Source organism: Pelecanus crispus, chromosome 5 (genome assembly GCF_030463565.1).
Source record: "Pelecanus crispus isolate bPelCri1 chromosome 5, bPelCri1.pri, whole genome shotgun sequence".
NCBI lineage: Eukaryota > Metazoa > Chordata > Aves > Pelecaniformes > Pelecanidae > Pelecanus > Pelecanus crispus.
The window spans coordinates 31990550-32003449 of NC_134647.1; the positions used below are offsets into that span (position 1 = coordinate 31990550).

At 40.9% G+C, this 12900-nt stretch overlaps 1 pseudogene; it reads right to left on the bottom strand.

The window, feature by feature from the left end:
- Positions 1 to 5905: 5905 nt before the first annotated feature.
- On the bottom strand, positions 5906 to 6076 carry LOC142593608 (U2 spliceosomal RNA; annotated as a pseudogene).
- Between the last annotated feature and the right edge of the window lie 6824 nt (positions 6077 to 12900).

Consider the following 12900-nt stretch of genomic DNA (forward strand, 5'->3'; position numbering starts at 1 on the left):
TCCCTAAATGGACACATATTTTTCTTGCTACACCCACTATCATAATATTCACAGCAGAGTGAGGAAAGTGTGTTGTGTGTGTGGTTTCGTGGTTTTTTTTTTTTTTTTTAGTAAGTATTTGGTTTGAAATCCTCCTTGAAATCCCTTAAAAAACAGCAAAGGAACACTTTGCCCAAGCACAGCATCCAGAGGAGAAGAAAAGTCTTGGGGTCAGAGAAAGAATGGTTCAGGCTTGATGGGCCTAATTTTTCAATTAATTCCCTTATGGCCAGAGAGATAGCCAAGAGCTCTGAAGGAGCCTCAACCTATTTTACTTAGTCACAAGGAATTCTGTGCAATGGACAACTTAAAATAAACACACCAGAGGAAAGCACAGTGCATAAATCAGAAGGAGAAGGACAAAATAACCAAGTATCTTACAGAGTCCTACAGCACAGACCTGCGGCAGCAGCTACGGTAGAGACTATTCTCCGTCGAATCCAATACTTTTGGCCTTGGAATGTAAAAGGGCCCTTTGTCCTTCAGCAAGTTTTGAGGGTTATCTGAAGGACACATTCTTCTCTGCTATTTTTAAGAATCCTATGCTAGTTACATATCCTGTTCTCAGGTCTTCAGAAGTAAAGATAGTCTTAGTTCAGTCTGTTCACAGCTACCCCACAGAGGAAAGACAGTACACATCACCTAGCAATCTTCTTTGTGTAGTTTCCAGTCCAACAATGGACTCCTCTGTGCTTATCATTAAATGACATTGTCAATCAAAGCCAGCATTCTTAAGCCTTATCAGTTAACTCCAACTGGATTTTAACTGGTCATCCTCTGTCCTTATGCGTCATTTCACTATCAACAGCACAACCCTTCAATCCAGAGGAAGATGAGTACTCAGAGGACATCCATGTGTTAATTTCTCTTTCGTGCATTTCATTAATGAGCTAGTTTGCCTGTCTACCACATAATACTTGGTCAGGGAAACAATCACAAATGCAGCCCCATAGCTTCGAAGCACACACTAAGCCATCTAAGTAAATACAGATATGATAAGATAAACATTTAGCAGGAAATGTACATTACTGCCAGGGTACATGGTCCTAGTGAAGTGCATTCTCAACTGTGTATGTTTAATTTTTTGCATACTTCTATAGTCATTGATACAAGAATATACACTTGCAACAACGCCTATGTACTTAGCATATCTCAACACACACATATCTTTTATAAGCCTTGGAAAAGCAGAAATGGAAAATTAATTATTCACCTGTACTAGGTCTCCTATTTGCTCCTGTGACCCTCATTCCTTATTCTTAAAGATGAAATCATGTACTTTTGATAGCAAAACAAGAAGAGTTCACATGACAATACTATGACGTAAACAGCAAGGTCTGCATGTGCAGACCATTTGTGAACTACCAAGAGAGGAACCAGACATTTCAGAAGCTTTCACAAGAACCACATGGATCCTGGGGTTGCATGGTTTATATCCCCTGAGCATTAAATAATGCATGGATTAAACCACAGTTTGGATGCAGGTCAGGCTCTGATAAATCAACACCAAATTTTTGTTGAATGTAGGCAAAGATCATGGCAGGCTATTTTCTTCCCACGTCACTTTCTATGTTTAGTCCATGTTACTCCTTTACGATGTTTTGTGGCTTAATTTCCTCTACATCTCTGCGCAGAGTCTTATCCATAACCTGATGTTTTTCTGCACAGTCCTTCTCATGTCCTGCAGTTTAAACTAAAAGCTGCAGCAACCACTCCAGCAAATTTTTACAAAAAAGAAGCTTCTGCCAGGTCCCTGGAACCACACTAGTCAAATTACTTGACAGTCCTGGAGTGAGAGCTGGATGGCTGGAAATGTCATGTGCTCCTCAGCCTTTGGAACAGACCTGTCATAACTGGACCTCAGAAATCACTTACCAGTGTGATTCACTCTAATTTGAAAGCCATGCCTCTGCTGGCAGGAAGATACAAAGCCCATTCAGCTAAGTATTAAAGTTACCTTAAGGCACTAAAGACTTCTTAACAAGAAGACCATCAAGAGTCTCTGACCTATTTTCTTCAAAAATCACCAACTAAGCAGGATTTTACAAAGCCATTCCTGCCCTGTTCAGAAACACTGGTGCTAGATACGCTTCAGTTGCACTGTACCAGGGGATCTCATGTCAGTATAACTGTCTTTCCAAATGTTTACAACAGGGTTCCAGTTTTATCAGTTAGCCATGTCCTGACTGGGCAGAAACTTCAAACAAGTTACCCGTTTATTTGCTTTACAGTACCCACAATACTTCGTAAAAGATTAAAAAAAACCCCAAAAAACCCTCATCTTTTTTTCCTCCTTTTTTCTTGTACACTCAACTTTTGAAGCCACGTGTGCTGGCCCGTTTTCAGTTATTTTAAAAAAAGCATTGTACACAGTACAGCATCAGACCAGTTATGGTTTATATATGTGAACATATGTGACTACATTCTTTCTCTTTAAGTAAACACTAAGAAGCAGTGTAGTCCGTGACCTTTTGGGAAAAAAAAAGTCACCACTGGAAAAAATTAGTTAATAGATGGCTTTATGCAATTGTGGCTAAAATTCATTATGTCAAAGATGGAAAATAAAGAAAAGAGCACAGCAGTCTATCAGACCCTGCTGAGGCAAACACACGGGAATTATCACACGTACATATATACTCCTAAAATAATCTCAGAGCCTAGCTTCTGGGAGCGGAGGTGGTAAATTTCAAGTTAAGGCTGAATCACTGGACAAAGCCCATCTCTGATGTTACTCAGTGGAGGCCCCTGAAACCATCAGTACCAACTAAGCAGAGCAGTCTGACAGCACAGACGGAAGGTGCTGTTCTGTGGGAAGGTGCAGACAGTGCTAGGCAATGGCACCCCTGCCTATGGCTGAGAGAATGCCAGCGCTGAAACAAAGACAGGCTTTTGAGTACCTGTATTGAAAAATATGTAGCTATCTTCCAGTCTCTGCAAGATATTAGAGCACCGAATAAGCAGAATAAGCAATAGCTGCAGACAGCGGCTTGCAGCCTCAAATCTAAATTTCTTTTTTACAACAAGATTTAAATCAGAAGGTGAGCTCTATTCTCAGCTAAGTCTTTGACAGATCTTCTGCTGTCTTGCCTGGAGCTACGATTTCACCCATCATGACAAAAGACGACATTTATCGAATGTTAATTCCACCATTTTGTCTCAATGCCCAGAAAGGAGCATTATGAAGTACTTTATTTTTTCATAAAGAGGCTTCAGGAAGATTACATATCTTCTAGCATACCACTTGTTCTCCATATACTCCACAGCAATGTCAAACACATGGTACTACTTGTAATAGCGAGGATATCTGGGCATACATTCAGTAACACCTTTGTATCTAGGAGATCTTTGTAACACCTTTTATCCAGGAAAGAACTAAGATGTCAAAAAGCACATGAATGACAGGTTAAGCTTTGGGACAGTTTAACTAGTTAAGGGGAAGGCTAAACAGGGTTTATCTGAATCCAGGATGCTGGCCAAAGTATTCACTATTGTAGAACTTTCCAGATCACTGAAATTTACTTTTTTGATCAGATAATACATGTAAGAAAACCAAGCTGCCACTGCAAATAGGAATGGGTAAGGAATGGCAGACGTTACACAGCCGAAACACTGCAGAGACACTGTCATCGTGACTACCAGTAATAGCAGCCCCACCCAGGCCTCTAGTTTCTATTGCGTTAGGTGCCGTACTTTCAAAGGCTCAATAGGAAAGGAGAAAAAAGCATGAGAAGAACATATAAGAGAGATCTAAAGTGATTTGCCTTCAGTTACGCATCAGATGACATATATGGAGATAGGACCTATGTCTCTGGCCTTCCAGAATACTGTCCTCTCCAGTCCGCCTTCCTGTTTTCTTGAAGTAGGCTGTTGAACTTTTTTCCCCCCCTCTTCCATATATGTCTAAAATGGAACAAAACCAGAGAGTCAACAAGTACAATTCTCAAGACTCCTGAAGCGAAGAAGGACACTAAGTCCTTGCCAAGGGTCTAGCTGCCTACACAAGGAAGTTGCACATAAATTGAGGATGAATTTTCAAATTTCCTTTGAAACTACAGAGAAGTAAGCTTTTGTCCCATCCTGTCCCGTCCCATTTCATCTCCCCCTGGCTCAGCATGCAAAGAATATGCCCTTTTGGGGAAGAAGCACATTGAAAATCCACCCTTCAGCTTGTACTGCTCATTTCCCTGCACAGAAAAATTAGGAGATTTAAATTAAGCTGACAGTCACAAAAAAAGCCATTGGAAATTTTACCAGGATGTGTAAGCAAGCCAGGTAATACCACATCCAAAGGTTCTCATATTTTATTGGTGATAAAAGTAACACCCCCATCCCCACCATGGAAAGTCAAATGGTTGGAGACAGTTTTCAGCCAGCTGACACTCTCATCCAAGGAAAATGCTTTGATAGGGAAAACAGCCGCTAACATGTATTTCTGCAGTGTTCATTGGACCAAGAACAGTGTTAACAGCCATGAGTGAAAAGAACTATCTTGGAAGCAAAATTATACAGCTCTTCCTTTTCCCTTCATGCTTTCTTTGCAAATGCGGAGAATCAGCTGTGATCAGAGATGCACAGTTCTGGCAATTGCACTGCGGACACCAGCTCTCAGGACGGCTCCGGAGCACCAAGCCACTGCGGCTCAGTGGCATATTTAAGTTGCAAGTCCTTACTCTTCTCTTCCAGGGGAGGGGAACGGTTTTGCCATTGCCTTGCTACAGCCCAGACTTCTTGTCTGACAGCTACTTAGTTTTTGGAGGGTTGTTAATTTTATCCGCAGGCTCTGCAAAGAAGCTAGGTGGGTGATAATGGTCAGCACTAGCTCAGAGAGAGTAGACTGGTTATTCCGCCTATCACCCGAGTTGTTTAATAATATTTCACTCTGTAAACAAACAAGATCCACAGCAGCAATGAACATACCCAGAATTTTCCTTGTTGTATACAATCTTACCCAGATGCTTCAACGTTGCCATTCCAAAAAGCTTGTATACAAATTCTCTGCACCTCACATGACAAAATTTGAAAGACTAACATACAAAAAAGATGAAAATGAAACCTATAAACCTTCCAGAAAACAAGTAAATAAATAGAAACCTGACATCTGCTAACAATTGTCACTCACAGTTGCTAATTTTGAATTTGGCAGAAATTCCATTTCCAGCACTATTTTTCTGTATTTGTACAGTCTTACTCATCTCTGAAGCCAAATAACTCTCATTTCAGTCAGCAATACTGCATGATGTGGGGCCCATTGGCTCTGCCACATTTTTAAGGTTTCTGTCCAGGTAACAGGCACTCCAGCCTCTGGTTTCTGCCTTCTGGCTTGACCATAGTGTAAGTCCCCAGATGCTCCCACTTTACTCACAGCTGTCTCACATACCACTGGCTCACTTCTTGCCCAGTGCCACGTGTAGGTTTATAACTAGCAGCTCTGCTGCAAACAATCCTTGTGACCAGAGTCTTCACAGCACTGCCTGGCAGGTCAGCCTTTATTTTAGAGGCAGTTCCCACAGAGTGTTCTAGTCCTTGGCAATCTCTAGCAGACACTTAGTACAATTCACCTTCAAGCTTGCTCTGTCAGCCTCTGCAACCCAGCCGTACCTGGGTGCTGCAGCTCAGCAATACACTGAGGTTCAGAGAGAAAGCCAGCAAAAGATATTGGTCCTCATTACACATGTATCCCTAGCTTCTCAAATAGGTGAAGAGTCTGTTAAGATGACTACTAGATTCCATCAAGACATAACCACAAGGATAACAACTTTGGTTTAGGAAGTCCCTGAGCTGCAAACTGCTGGAGGATGGGAGAATATGCGGGGAAGAGGTGTTTTCCCTGCCTTGTTCTCCTCGTTCTCCTACTGTACTCTACTGCAGTGGGTCACTAAGGGGTTTTGGTGCAGAGTTTTGGTGACAGAGCAAGCCCACAGGCTGTCATCCAGCTCCACAGAGCTATTTAATAGCAAGTCCTCACAGCAAAGACCTATCAGATATTAAACAGACAAGAACAGACATGACAATCTTAGCCAAAAGGCCAAGAAGGATAATAGGCTGGATGGACATTTGGGGAGATCCAGCACAGACACAAAAACTCTTCTGTTTTGCTCCAAGGCCTCTGGACCTTCCCTGTTCGAAAGGCTAGCAGAAGATCAGGTGATGTCTTCCTCTCTATTTGAGGTGTTTGCGACTTTGTTTCCTACTGAAGCTTTGCTGTCTCAAAGCAGTTCTGGGTCTGGAACTGGAGCAAGCAAACTTTATCCAGAGGGCCAAAAACCATCTGAACTCTTTTGCTGAGCAGCCAGTGTCAGCTGCAGTTGTCTGTCCTGTCTTGGCTGCCTATTCTTGCAGAGTATCACTGCAGCAAGACAAACAGCCATGCCTACTGCTTCTTGCCAGCACTCAATGAACAAATTACTCTGTAACTTTCATAAATTACTCAAATCCAACTTAGTTTTGCTGGATGACTTTCCTGATCTGTCAGTTTCTTCCCTACCAACACTTCACCCTGCATTTCTAGTTATTTATTTGACCTTCAGAAGAGACACTTTTCACGTGTGCAAGCTGGCTGATACTCTTCCTAAAAATCCCTAACCTCTCAGCGTAGGGAGATATCTGATACCTCCATTCATACAGATTTTCTATGAACAGTGAATAGGGGGTGAGGTGTTTGACTCTGCATCTTTTCCTTTTCAATTGTGATTTGGATTGCTTTTGGCAGAATCCCTTAGTAATGGGAATGTGTCAGATACTAAAAGCTAAAATAAAAATCAGTGAAGCCTTCAAATAAATTACAAGCACATTAAATACAGTGCTGTCAATTCTAAAGGTCAGACTCTGGTTTTGTGAAAATTTCCTCAATGCAATAGGAACTGCATATGTAAACACTGTTTTCTGTTGTATGCCTTTAACTTCCAGGCACGGAGATCCTTTCTGTCCCATGCAGCTGACACATCTTAAAACACAGTGGAAGAAATATCATAAATGCAAAATAAATAACAAATCAATCAATTGGCATTTGCCAGAAGGTAATCTTCATGCTAAACAAAAGAGTAAGTTACACCCTGTAGACAGGATCATGTTAGCAATCACTGAAATCCAGGACAGGAACACAAATCAACTCTCCAGTTTGCTAGCCATCACATGATACTTTCAAAACTGTCAACAGCCAGAATTTTAAGTAGATGAAGATGCATATAAGTACCCATGGGATTTTTCAAAAACACAAACAAGCTCAATTCCCATGGAAGTCAACAGGGAGTAAGCACCAAATGGGGTTTTTCAAATGCAATGAGGGATTTACCTGCCATTTCTAAGTGCCTGTATATCTTTCAAACTTAAGTAAGCTCCCTTGTGAAAACAGTTTTTCAGAAGTGACTTTGAGTTAACTGTGAACTACATTTCAGTTACACTGCACTGTCAAAATCGAAGTTAGTCACCGCAGGAATACAGGAACTGACAATAACTGCTTCATACCGAAATTTGTACAAGTTAGGATGCCAATGTGTCCCCTGAACCAGACGCTTAGCTGATGTAAATCAGCACCAGTTGGACTTTTCCAAGGTCTGGCTTTATATGCTTAAATCTAAAAGAATAGAACCCAAAAGGCACAAAATTTTGAATCCACATCCTAATAACAATTTTATGTAATGTCAGGCTTGAGGGATCCATGTTCCTCTCAGTACCCACTGAAGGAGAAAGTGGAAACTGATGTTCATTTCAGTGTTCAGCTTGCAGCAGCTTCTGCTGCAAATTAACCTTCAAGCTTGATACTACCTAAGCGCTTAGGTTTCAATTGATTTGTAAGCTGGTGTGTATATACTTAATATACTTAAAATAGCATGTGAGCTTACGTATTCCTGCATATAAAGAATGTGCATACATGTTAACAAAAAATTGCAAGGAGAAAATGGCAAGCCACTATTTTGTGATGGATTTATCAGTTCCTTGCTTAAGCATATTACTATGCATCTCTTAGCAGAGAGCATCTTAGCAGGGCGGGTTGCTCATATATAAGCCTATGTGTAAGTATTCCCTATATAGGAGATGCCAGCCACTGGTCATGTGACCAGCACCTTTGTAGAAATGGACAGGAATTTTTCAGTAGATGTATTTCTTCCACCCTAAACTGAACTCCCTTAAACCCTCACTGTACAGCTACTACATGCAACGTAAACAAAACATTCCAGGTGCCTGAACTAAATGTAGAATTTAATGGTCATCCCAAATCTGAAACTTTCTCACATTAAAAAAACCCTGGAGGCTTACACAATGCCCAGCCTTGCTTCATGCTGCAGACAATGTTTCTCTGGGTGACACTAGCATGAGGCCAGCGCACCCTGCACTTCACCCAATCAAGCCTTTTCCCTGGTTTTACTGAGGCTCAGTTCCTGCTCATGTGAATGGGAATTCTTTATAACTATTAACAGGAGTGAGTTCTGCATTACAATAGCACCTAAGAGGACATGCTGTGCCAGTTGCTATACACATAATGAGTAGGAACCAGACAGCTTTGCCTGGAAGAATGTATGATCCTTACAGAACAACCAAACCAACAACTCTAGGAAAACGATCAGCCTCTTGAACAGATGTACCTGAGGCACAGAAAGATCAAGTAAAAGTTGACCAAAATCACATAGGAAGGCTCATCCAATCCAGAACTGGCTATTCCTTGCCAAGAACATTCACATCATAACTGCACAAGCTGAGCAATCACTTTTACTGCTTGACTGTGTTGAAAATGCTCTAATATACTCACCTCAAGTGCAGTCCCAAAAGGTGCTGCTCTGTTTGCTCCGACAGTAGTTTTTCACTAATTAAGATTAGATAAAATTTCAGTGCCAGTCTAGAAATTAAGCAACTACAGAAATAATTAAATCACCACCATCACCCCGTTATCATCTTTAAACTTTCTTTTTTTAAATTATTTACCAAATACAGTAATTAACACAAAGATCCTTTCTCTAGTCCAACTTCACCAATTGCTCCAAGTCCTCTTTTGGGGCTTCCTCCTTCACTCACAGACACCCCAGCTCCTAGTCTTTAACTGAGCCATAGGGTAGCTAGGTGTCCTGGACAAGCTGAAACGACCATGTGTTCAGTCAGAATCCAGGACATTTTTTGGCAACATTTGATTTTTAAGATCACAAAATAACTACAACTTTTTTTTTTTTTTTTTTTTTTTGGTAAGCGTGCTTCTATTACAAGATTTTGAGTCAGCAGGAACATGTGCATATCTTCAGAGAGTATTTTTTCCAGTGACTTAATGTCTGAATGAATCCATCATGAAACACGGAAGTGTCATTAACATTCACCCCAAGCAAAAGAGCAGCTTTGATAGTGTCCACACACATTTGCTTCACTCCAGCCACAGTTCACTACCTTGAATACTCATTCTACCAGACTGTTTGGTCCTGGTAAACACCAGACAAGTTTTCCTGGCTCCTGTACTTATTAAACCAAAGGAACATTTTGCTGTATTGCTGGTGTATTTCAGAACCCCAGAAAGCATCCACAGGCTATCCTTGAAAAAGTCTCTTTCATACAAGATCGCAAACCAGCTCAGCACAGTAAGGAACAGAACTTTGGACTCTACAGAGCCTTTTGATAAACTAGAAAAGTGTTTTGAAGATGGAAAAGTGAATCCCCAAGAACTTCCCAAAGATGGAAAGTAGCTATGCAGCCCAAAAGGTGATTTACAATGAAATTCTCCTTCCTACCAATACTTAACATCTATGCCTTACCTACATGGCACTGCTGCATCTTTTCAAACAAAAATGTACAATTAAGAGACATTCTCATGAAGCCAAGTTTAATTTGTCAATTTTCCCACAGGCCATGCTAATTTTGTTCCCATCCAACTGCAGCCAGAGATCTGTTCTGCATCAAGTGCAGATCCTCCCAGACGCTTCCCAGCGCTCTCCCCCAAATGTCAATGGCATGCAAATGAATTCCACATGCAAATGAGCAGCTCAGTGAATGGTGACAAAAGCATCCTGTTATTCCAGTTCTGTGACTCAAGAAAAACAAGGCAGCCTCACTACATATATGTTACCTTTCATCTAAAACCTCTGTTAAACATTTAGTGGCCAGATTCAGAATAATGCACACATCTTAGATTATGTCCTCGTCCATGAGCTGACTTACTGGAAACTCGGGATTTATTACTCTGGTGGCAGGTAAAGGTGGCAAAATCCAGTTGCTAAAGGCAATAAAATGTTGCTGTATGGGTACTGATGATTCAGTTTCTTCTCCCCATGTAAAAACCTGAATAAGCTTTGTTTATAATCACGGTATTGGAATGAGAAATCCTCCTCTCCCCTACTTGCTAAGCAGTTGAGTACTCATGGTTCCAGTAATCTCCACAGCCTTCCTCTACAGCTCCACACTGATAGGCCAGGAAAGATCTACCTCATTCCCCCACACCTCTTCCCATGTCAGAGACTTGCACCATGGAAGATCAGTCACAGTCCGTATATCAAGCAATTAATGACAAAGTTTTAGATACTTTGTGATGTATCACATTATAAATTAACACTTTATTGTTCAGTTATACCAAAAACTTGTTGTAAATTAGAAGCAAGAAGAGCAATCTCAGATTCCTATCTTGATTAATAGTTTCAACTTCCACTGGGTAAATGTGAATGAAGAGGTTGTATCAAGAGAGGACAGACCCATAATTTTTTAAAGGAAGCTACTAGCAAGCCCAAACTACAAAAATTTCCAAATATGAAACCACTTTGCCTAAGAGCTTAAAAAACTACTGGCAATTTGTAGCTAGATTCTATTCCAGAAACTTTACAGATCCTCCTTTACAGAAAGTACACGTCGTACTTTAACATAGTGGTTTTACAGCTCTCAGCAGTTTAATTATGAGTTCTCAGAACTCATTTCACTAGCGGCTCATTTCACAAAGTTGTACCACAGTACACTGCAAAAATTCAGATACCTTGTGTAAGCCCATGCAACAAAAAATTTTCTCCTGTCATCAAGTCCTTGCAGGAAACAGTAACTTATTGGGTGACCCATTAAACACATACTGTACCCTAACAATTCCCTACTGGTTTCAATACAGTGTCAGATGGATCAAATGTACCAACAGTTCTCACACCAGGAAAATATATAGCACTTAAAACTGAATCACTTTGGCCATAATAACAATCATTCAACTCTATTGTTTTCAGTACCAGCACTTCTTTTAACTACTCGATTAAGCAATTAGCCATTATATCATTCATTTCAAAGAACTATTTGCAAGGGCAAATACAATAATTACCAAAACTTTAATAATTCTTAGATGCTAATGTCACCTGTTTAAAACAACCAACACTTACTAGGTAACAGAGTTCATTGTGCTGCTGCAGAAGTGGGGCACAAACTTAGTATTAAGGTGATCTCAGGCAGTTCCAGCTATCATAAGCTTCAAGAACAACAATTCCTGTATTTTAAGACATTTGTATGTAAAAGTCATGCTAAAGTCTCACAAATCACTGGACTTCAGCCCATCCTTCTCATGAAAATTAATAAAAATCATACTGCATACGCCAATGCTATACTGAGAACTTGGAACATGCAGATAAAAATGTTGGTTCAAAAAGCATCAGTCTGATTTAATTTTTGCATTAGTAAGAAAGATGTCATGGTCCCAGGATGCACCTATATAATACTATTCCAGCAAAAGCAAATATTGAGGCTGATGAGATTCAATTTCAAGAAATCCCCGGCCATCATTGCCAAGGGGTTCCAAGAAATGTAGGTACTGATTTCAGAATAAGTGAGTTTATGGATCAAAAAGCTTTTGCTTCCTTTACCCAATTCTTTTGCAAAGGTTAAAGGTTAATATAGGTTAATTTCAACCCAAGCACAAATCTACTGCAGCCACAGTATCTAGCCAGAGTCCCATATCAGGGGCAGACTTACTAGAAAAGATGAGATGGCTGTCCCTTCCCTCTCAGCTCCTGTCACATGGGGCACATACTCCTAGGACATTTGGTGGACATGCTACAGTGACAATACACAGCTCTTTTATGCCTGCATCTACATCACAGCTACATCAACCAGTGTAGTTATACTGGGGAAGCCGTCTGCTGGACGGACCCCTGTGGTAGTGGCCCTGCCACAGCTACACAGATACCCAGTTCCTTTCCTCCCTAAAGAGAGTGTTTGTGTGTATCAACAATCAACAGATCCACCGGCCTCAAGTCTCATCAGGAGCCAAGAACCCTCCTCTTCAAAAGAATTGCCCAGCTGGTATTCACGGCTGTTTCATCTTTGCATTCAAGAGTGAGGCATTAAACAATGGTCTCGGAGACAAGCCTGAAGTATGCCAACACGCCAGGGTGCATTAAAGCATTCGACTCCATATGGCACAGGGCGGAAGCACAGCTTCTCCCTTGGGTGTATGCAGAGCCCTGCTGTGGGCAGAGTGCTGACACTGCACGTCAGTGAGGAAAACACACTGCAGAGCAAGACTGAAAGCACTGCGTGACCTTGGAAGAGCCTGGTGTCCCTGGGGAGTACACAGTAGGAGCACATCTCCCACAGAGCCCACAGCAGGATATATTTGGAACTCTAAATACAACCTAATGTGAAGACATTATAATACATTTCTTATTTACAGCTACCAGGAAGTTGCTTGTATCTCTGAAATCCCATGGGTCTGTTCTTCTGTCAGCCTTGCAGAATGGCTAGGAGCACTTTCCTAAATTACTAGAAAACCAGTAGGAGCAAGCCAAACTAAAACAGGTTTTTGATACAGACCACTGGTTAATCATTTGCCCATTAAATGAAATATGTAAACAAAGCTTCATAGCAGAGATGTTTGCTGGAGAGCATTTATCAGCTTTCTGATGTTTGTCATCTGAAAAGTTCTTT